Here is an 8,739-nt window from a genome sequence, read left to right as displayed (position 1 = left end):
TTAAAGAGCTCTACATCGACAGCTGCCCACGCATCACATCCTTTCCACAGGGGATGGAAAGCCTGGCCTCCCTTGAAAAGCTATGCATCTCTAGGTTAGGAGGAATTGTATCCTTGCCAGAGGGCATAAAAGGCTTCACTGCTCTGAAGAAATTGGAGATCATTGACTGTCAGGGAATAAAATCCTTGCCAGAGGGTATAAAATGCCTCACCACTCTGAAGAAATTGGTGATCAAGAAGTGCCCTGATCTGGCGAGGCGCTCCGAGGAAGGAAAGGGGAAGGACTGGCACCTCATTTCCCACATTCCTGATGTGTGGATTGATTGAGGTGAGACATCGGCTAATCTAATTGCTCATCTGATGAACATGTCAGTCAGTTCTTCCTTCCATGCCCACAGCAGATGCTATGGGGTAATTGCCAACGGCCCGCGAATTGGGGATGCATCCCGTTCTTCTTTTCCTTTTAATTAATTCCTGTAACATATAGTCCTAATTTCCTTTCTCTGTTCAAACTATCTTTAACAAAATATCTCATGTTCAAACTATCTTTAAGGATAAAACTAATCATAATAAAATAAGCAATAATTTCTACGTGAATTTTAATTACTGCTTGCCTATTAATTGCAGGGTTAAGTGGCCTCTGCCATGGCGCGGCCCGGCGTCTGTGCGTGGTGGCACAGCTATGCAAGGGTGGTCGCGGCTAGCCAAGGTATGGTGGGTGTGCCAAGGCATGGTTAGGTGTCCGCGTGAACACGGCAATTGGTGATGCACACCACCTGTTGGGCGAAATGTGTGGCCGGTGAGACATTGTTTGGATTTCACCTTTATATCTTTTCCTTTTCTGTTTATCTTGAATTGATTCTGCTTCTTCTGCATTACGGTTGGTTTTGAACCCCAAGACGGAAGAAGATGGCCGTGGCCGAGGCATGGACTCATCAAGGTGAACGGCGACACCCACAGCCAAAAGTACGTCGACGAGGCCACCAAGAAGGAGGTCAAGGACATCTTTCGGCCGCTATGACCGCACCCTCCTCGTCGTCGACCCCAGGCGCTGCGAGCCCAAGAAGTTTGGTGGGCGCGGAGGTACCAGAAATCGTGTTGTAATTGCTAGATCATGTATCAATTGGTGTTGCATGTTCTGGTTCTATACCTAGCTACATCTTTACATATATGCTATGGGAGTTTAGAATTTTAAGCCTAGTAGTCTCATACGTGTAACCCACAGAAGGAGTTGAAGGAAACACCGGCAGCTACCGGCAACATGTGGAGTTTTTTGTCCAAACTTTTTTGAGGATGCTGCATAGACATATGTTGCCTCTTCGTCAAATATCTTGAATTTCTGAGACTATATGCATATTATTAATTTTCTCAGTAGCAAACCATCAAAATGCAGTTAATTTCATAAAACATTCCAGTGTTGTTATAACCGGATCCAGCCGCCGCCGGTCCTCCAACGACCGGATCCGTGGCGGGGCCAGCCTCCGGTGCCTCCGCGGGCTCCACGCTGCCTGGACCAGCGCCGCCTCGTCCGGATCTGCCGCCACCGGCCCTCCTCCGCCTCGTGCCGACGCCCAGGGGTCATGCACCGGGACCTCAAGCCCGAGAAGTTCCTGTACGCGGGCAAGAGCCCAGACGCACGACTCAAGGCCATCGACTTCGGCCTCTCCGTCTTCTTCAGACTAGGTCAGAATGCTCGCTCACACAAGATCCATTGCAGCCAGTAATTCGCATGCTTGCTCCTGTCCTGCACGGCTGCACGTAGTAACAATTCACATCTTTTCCTCCGTCTGCCCCTTGCGATTCAAATCCACTGAGTTCCACAAAGTATATATAGCTAGCAGTCCTAATCAGGAGTGAATACGTTCTAGTGCAAAGATGACCTGATTGTTGTAGCCGAGTAGCTAACGAGAGACTGAAAACTATCCTTGTTCTCCCTGTGCTAAAAAATTACTATTAGCAAGGTATCACTTTCAGTTATGAATCATTATTGAGTAGGTTAGTCAGATATATAGTTAAAGTTCTTCGTCAAAGCTCTGTTATATTATAGTGTTATAATCTTATATTTGATGGTTTGGCAAAGATTGGATGGAAACTGTCACAGTTTATGGGAAATTATGTTGACCGTGGCTACTACTCTGTTGAACGTGTCCCATAAGTGTAACATTAGCCTATCCATAACCATCATCGCAGTGATCATGAGCATGATAGGTGTTTAGTATGCACTGTGCACACTCTGTAGCTGGAAAGCTGATCATATCTGCCTTATGGCGTATCCACTAGATTGTGCAACTTTACTAATTTTTTTGTACTAATGTTGTCCCCTGTAACCAAACAGCTTTTAGTGGCTTTAAAAGTTCGCTACCCTCACAGGATCACCATTCTCAGAGGGAACCATGAAAGACGACAGGTATATGGTTTTTGCTGCAGAAATTATCCATTTTTTCTTGCTCCATCACTTCATTCTCTGTTATCAGCTTGTACAAACTAATTTTTTTAGTTAAATTATTTTCTGATCACTTGCAGATTACTCAAGTTTATGGATTCTATGATGAGTGTCTAAGGAGTAAGGAAGTGAGTATCTTTGCTTAGGTTACTGTAATTTCTGCTATTATTCTCTGGAAAATGAGTGTCTAAGGAGTAAGGAAGTGAGTATCTTTGCTTAGGTTACTGTAATTTCTGCTATTATTCTCTGGAAAATACTATCTTGATATCATGGGGCAGGGCTTCATATGCAAATTGAAAGGGATTAATATCTAGTATACTCCAAAAACATAGTTTTTTGCGCTGGAAAACTACATGTTGTGGAAAAATGTTAGTTTAAATTAATTATAACATGCCGAAGGATCGTTTCTCTACTGTGCCTAGCTAGTGTGGAAGTTAATCAGACATTGCAATGATTCCATACTTGCAACTTCTGTCGACTAGTCTTGAGATGGTTAAGGTTACTAAAAAAATATCTTATGAGAAATGCTGTTTAAAGTATTACATCTTTTGGAATTGCTATGATAAATTATCTTGTTGGTTCTTTAGGAAATTGACTCAAGATTGGCCGGAAGTGATTGATTGAAGGCTGGCGGTAAATTTCAGTTCAGACTAAGGGTCGCTGCAAGTGATTGATTGAAGAATGGCAGGAAATTTCTGTTCGGCAAAAGCAAATCCATCTCTTGTAGGTTTATACTGTATTCTTTGTATTAGCAGATTTTTGGAGCTATGAAGCCTAGACGATTATAATTTGTATTTAATTAACATTTGGTGTGTATGCATTGGCTGCTGTTTATGGGCTTTATTGAAAGTAGAAATGGGCTTGGCCCATAAATGATTGCTCATATTGGATGTTGAAATGGCTTGGGCCAAAACAGTTAAATATGTTGAACGTCTTCAAATTAGGCCTTAAAAGCCTTTTTAAAGGGCCCATCCCAACCATTTGGGCTGCATAAAAGCATCCCAAAATATGCTTAGAGCAACTCCAACAGATTGATCTTCTCCTTTCCCCTTTCTCACTATATAGGGAAATCTCCTTTTTTTAATTTCAACATATATGGAATAAGTGCTCTAGCAGATTGATTTTTTCCCCTTTCTATATGGAAAGGGAGATGTGATGTCTCCCCTTTCTATTGGGGATTGGAGAGAAATTATTGGGGATTGAGAAAAAATAAAAGGGAAAGGGAGATGAAAAATCAATCCGCTGGAGTAGGTTTTTTCAACATAAATCCCCTATATTGAGAAAAAGTGGAAAGGGAAAAGAGGAAGATCAATCTGTTGGAGTTGCTCTTATGATGATTAAATTCATCATAGATCCTGTTCCACGCCATCTGCCACATCAATCGCCACGTCAGCACATAACCATGTCATCAGCCACATGGCAGTACCAGGGAACTATTTTGTGACACTCCTCATGACGGTATGTAGTGTCATTAGCATCTGTGACAGTAAATTTACAGTCATAAAGTTTATGACTGTTTATATATTCTGTCATAGAAGTACACAAAGACAGGTCTTCTGTGACTGCTGGAATACTATCACTAAAGTGTCATAGATTACGTTCGGTGACTAAAAAACCCATGATTATGACTCTTTCTAAGTATCATAGAAGGCCTGATATATTGTAGTGATGCAAACCTTAAAAAGAAGGGGCAAACATACAGTTCTAGGTACAAACGAGGGCAGATATGCAATTTGCCCTTTTTTAAAGTATTGTGGCCTTAAGGATTGAAGCTATAACCTTCGGCTAACACACAAGCAGAACCTCAAATTTAGTTCCTAGATTGAAAAGTTGACCAAGTAACACATACTACTAGCGTGTTAATCCAGGCAAAAACAAGTGACCTACTCCTGCAAACAATAAGTTCAGTAGTGCAATTGGGGACGGCCCTGCTCAGACTCAGTGGAGCTTCTCCACTTGGATCTCCACCTGCTGGCTGGCGCCACGGACGGGCTCCCGCGGCAGCGACATGACGCTGGCGACGTCCACACGAACTCCCAGCTCAGCCTCGCCGCGAACCGTGCCGTCCCCGCCGGCCACCACGCACTGCCTCTACCATGGCGCGGCCCGGCGTCTGTGCGTGGTGGCACAGCTATGCAAGGGTGGTCGCGGCTAGCCAAGGTATGGTGGGTGTGCCAAGGCATGGTTAGGTGTCCGCGTGAACACGGCAATTGGTGATGCACACCACCTGTTGGGCGAAATGTGTGGCCGGTGAGACATTGTTTGGATTTCACCTTTATATCTTTTCCTTTTCTGTTTATCTTGAATTGATTCTGCTTCTTCTGCATTACGGTTGGTTTTGAACCCCAAGACGGAAGAAGATGGCCGTGGCCGAGGCATGGACTCATCAAGGTGAACGGCGACACCCACAGCCAAAAGTACGTCGACGAGGCCACCAAGAAGGAGGTCAAGGACATCTTTCGGCCGCTATGACCGCACCCTCCTCGTCGTCGACCCCAGGCGCTGCGAGCCCAAGAAGTTTGGTGGGCGCGGAGGTACCAGAAATCGTGTTGTAATTGCTAGATCATGTATCAATTGGTGTTGCATGTTCTGGTTCTATACCTAGCTACATCTTTACATATATGCTATGGGAGTTTAGAATTTTAAGCCTAGTAGTCTCATACGTGTAACCCACAGAAGGAGTTGAAGGAAACACCGGCAGCTACCGGCAACATGTGGAGTTTTTTGTCCAAACTTTTTTGAGGATGCTGCATAGACATATGTTGCCTCTTCGTCAAATATCTTGAATTTCTGAGACTATATGCATATTATTAATTTTCTCAGTAGCAAACCATCAAAATGCAGTTAATTTCATAAAACATTCCAGTGTTGTTATAACCGGATCCAGCCGCCGCCGGTCCTCCAACGACCGGATCCGTGGCGGGGCCAGCCTCCGGTGCCTCCGCGGGCTCCACGCTGCCTGGACCAGCGCCGCCTCGTCCGGATCTGCCGCCACCGGCCCTCCTCCGCCTCGTGCCGACGCCCAGGGGTCATGCACCGGGACCTCAAGCCCGAGAAGTTCCTGTACGCGGGCAAGAGCCCAGACGCACGACTCAAGGCCATCGACTTCGGCCTCTCCGTCTTCTTCAGACTAGGTCAGAATGCTCGCTCACACAAGATCCATTGCAGCCAGTAATTCGCATGCTTGCTCCTGTCCTGCACGGCTGCACGTAGTAACAATTCACATCTTTTCCTCCGTCTGCCCCTTGCGATTCAAATCCACTGAGTTCCACAAAGTATATATAGCTAGCAGTCCTAATCAGGAGTGAATACGTTCTAGTGCAAAGATGACCTGATTGTTGTAGCCGAGTAGCTAACGAGAGACTGAAAACTATCCTTGTTCTCCCTGTGCTAAAAAATTACTATTAGCAAGGTATCACTTTCAGTTATGAATCATTATTGAGTAGGTTAGTCAGATATATAGTTAAAGTTCTTCGTCAAAGCTCTGTTATATTATAGTGTTATAATCTTATATTTGATGGTTTGGCAAAGATTGGATGGAAACTGTCACAGTTTATGGGAAATTATGTTGACCGTGGCTACTACTCTGTTGAACGTGTCCCATAAGTGTAACATTAGCCTATCCATAACCATCATCGCAGTGATCATGAGCATGATAGGTGTTTAGTATGCACTGTGCACACTCTGTAGCTGGAAAGCTGATCATATCTGCCTTATGGCGTATCCACTAGATTGTGCAACTTTACTAATTTTTTTGTACTAATGTTGTCCCCTGTAACCAAACAGCTTTTAGTGGCTTTAAAAGTTCGCTACCCTCACAGGATCACCATTCTCAGAGGGAACCATGAAAGACGACAGGTATATGGTTTTTGCTGCAGAAATTATCCATTTTTTCTTGCTCCATCACTTCATTCTCTGTTATCAGCTTGTACAAACTAATTTTTTTAGTTAAATTATTTTCTGATCACTTGCAGATTACTCAAGTTTATGGATTCTATGATGAGTGTCTAAGGAGTAAGGAAGTGAGTATCTTTGCTTAGGTTACTGTAATTTCTGCTATTATTCTCTGGAAAATGAGTGTCTAAGGAGTAAGGAAGTGAGTATCTTTGCTTAGGTTACTGTAATTTCTGCTATTATTCTCTGGAAAATACTATCTTGATATCATGGGGCAGGGCTTCATATGCAAATTGAAAGGGATTAATATCTAGTATACTCCAAAAACATAGTTTTTTGCGCTGGAAAACTACATGTTGTGGAAAAATGTTAGTTTAAATTAATTATAACATGCCGAAGGATCGTTTCTCTACTGTGCCTAGCTAGTGTGGAAGTTAATCAGACATTGCAATGATTCCATACTTGCAACTTCTGTCGACTAGTCTTGAGATGGTTAAGGTTACTAAAAAAATATCTTATGAGAAATGCTGTTTAAAGTATTACATCTTTTGGAATTGCTATGATAAATTATCTTGTTGGTTCTTTAGGAAATTGACTCAAGATTGGCCGGAAGTGATTGATTGAAGGCTGGCGGTAAATTTCAGTTCAGACTAAGGGTCGCTGCAAGTGATTGATTGAAGAATGGCAGGAAATTTCTGTTCGGCAAAAGCAAATCCATCTCTTGTAGGTTTATACTGTATTCTTTGTATTAGCAGATTTTTGGAGCTATGAAGCCTAGACGATTATAATTTGTATTTAATTAACATTTGGTGTGTATGCATTGGCTGCTGTTTATGGGCTTTATTGAAAGTAGAAATGGGCTTGGCCCATAAATGATTGCTCATATTGGATGTTGAAATGGCTTGGGCCAAAACAGTTAAATATGTTGAACGTCTTCAAATTAGGCCTTAAAAGCCTTTTTAAAGGGCCCATCCCAACCATTTGGGCTGCATAAAAGCATCCCAAAATATGCTTAGAGCAACTCCAACAGATTGATCTTCTCCTTTCCCCTTTCTCACTATATAGGGAAATCTCCTTTTTTTAATTTCAACATATATGGAATAAGTGCTCTAGCAGATTGATTTTTTCCCCTTTCTATATGGAAAGGGAGATGTGATGTCTCCCCTTTCTATTGGGGATTGGAGAGAAATTATTGGGGATTGAGAAAAAATAAAAGGGAAAGGGAGATGAAAAATCAATCCGCTGGAGTAGGTTTTTTCAACATAAATCCCCTATATTGAGAAAAAGTGGAAAGGGAAAAGAGGAAGATCAATCTGTTGGAGTTGCTCTTATGATGATTAAATTCATCATAGATCCTGTTCCACGCCATCTGCCACATCAATCGCCACGTCAGCACATAACCATGTCATCAGCCACATGGCAGTACCAGGGAACTATTTTGTGACACTCCTCATGACGGTATGTAGTGTCATTAGCATCTGTGACAGTAAATTTACAGTCATAAAGTTTATGACTGTTTATATATTCTGTCATAGAAGTACACAAAGACAGGTCTTCTGTGACTGCTGGAATACTATCACTAAAGTGTCATAGATTACGTTCGGTGACTAAAAAACCCATGATTATGACTCTTTCTAAGTATCATAGAAGGCCTGATATATTGTAGTGATGCAAACCTTAAAAAGAAGGGGCAAACATACAGTTGTAGGTACAAACGAGGGCAGATATGCAATTTGCCCTTTTTTAAAGTATTGTGGCCTTAAGGATTGAAGCTATAACCTTCGGCTAACACACAAGCAGAACCTCAAATTTAGTTCCTAGATTGAAAAGTTGACCAAGTAACACATACTACTAGCGTGTTAATCCAGGCAAAAACAAGTGACCTACTCCTGCAAACAATAAGTTCAGTAGTGCAATTGGGGACGGCCCTGCTCAGACTCAGTGGAGCTTCTCCACTTGGATCTCCACCTGCTGGCTGGCGCCACGGACGGGCTCCCGCGGCAGCGACATGACGCTGGCGACGTCCACACGAACTCCCAGCTCAGCCTCGCCGCGAACCGTGCCGTCCCCGCCGGCCACCACGCACTGCACGGTGCCCGCGCCCTGCCGCAGCACTAGGAACGCCACGCGACGCCCCACGCCGCGCACGCGCCCGCGCCCCGTGGCGCCTGTCGGCTCCAGCAACGCCAATTCCGCCCACGCGTACCCCTCTTGCAGCTGCCGGACCTCTCCCATAGTGGCCGCCGTAGTCCTCCCCCTCGTGGTGCTCACGTCCGGAAGTCCTGAGTACTCCTAGCTAACACATGTAAACTATAAATCTTATTTGAGAGTTTTGCATTGTAATTTTTCTCATGTTCATAGTTGGCCATAATACCAGTGTGTTCAGGCAATATTGGTCACAGT

At 43.8% G+C, this 8,739-nt stretch overlaps 4 long non-coding RNA genes across 4 annotated transcripts; all 4 read left to right on the top strand.

Moving 5' to 3' along the window:
• Positions 1 to 763: 763 nt before the first annotated feature.
• Positions 764 to 1,188, top strand: LOC120694343. Its single transcript, XR_005683446.1, has 2 exons — positions 764 to 798; positions 899 to 1,188. It is a non-coding gene; the product is annotated as an uncharacterized LOC120694343 (long non-coding RNA).
• A 375-nt stretch (positions 1,189 to 1,563) lies between these two features.
• On the top strand, positions 1,564 to 3,365 carry LOC120694340. Its single transcript, XR_005683443.1, has 4 exons — positions 1,564 to 1,682; positions 2,335 to 2,406; positions 2,523 to 2,562; positions 3,030 to 3,365. It is a non-coding gene; the product is annotated as an uncharacterized LOC120694340 (long non-coding RNA).
• A 1,292-nt stretch (positions 3,366 to 4,657) lies between these two features.
• On the top strand, positions 4,658 to 5,082 carry LOC120694342. The gene is made up of 2 exons (XR_005683445.1): positions 4,658 to 4,692; positions 4,793 to 5,082. It is a non-coding gene; the product is annotated as an uncharacterized LOC120694342 (long non-coding RNA).
• A 375-nt stretch (positions 5,083 to 5,457) lies between these two features.
• LOC120694341 lies at positions 5,458 to 7,259 on the top strand. The gene is made up of 4 exons (XR_005683444.1): positions 5,458 to 5,576; positions 6,229 to 6,300; positions 6,417 to 6,456; positions 6,924 to 7,259. It is a non-coding gene; the product is annotated as an uncharacterized LOC120694341 (long non-coding RNA).
• Positions 7,260 to 8,739: the final 1,480 nt, after the last annotated feature.

Source organism: Panicum virgatum, unplaced genomic scaffold, assembly GCF_016808335.1.
Source record: "Panicum virgatum strain AP13 unplaced genomic scaffold, P.virgatum_v5 scaffold_5101, whole genome shotgun sequence".
Lineage (NCBI taxonomy): Eukaryota > Viridiplantae > Streptophyta > Magnoliopsida > Poales > Poaceae > Panicum > Panicum virgatum.
This window is presented reverse-complemented; position numbering and strand designations above follow the sequence as displayed.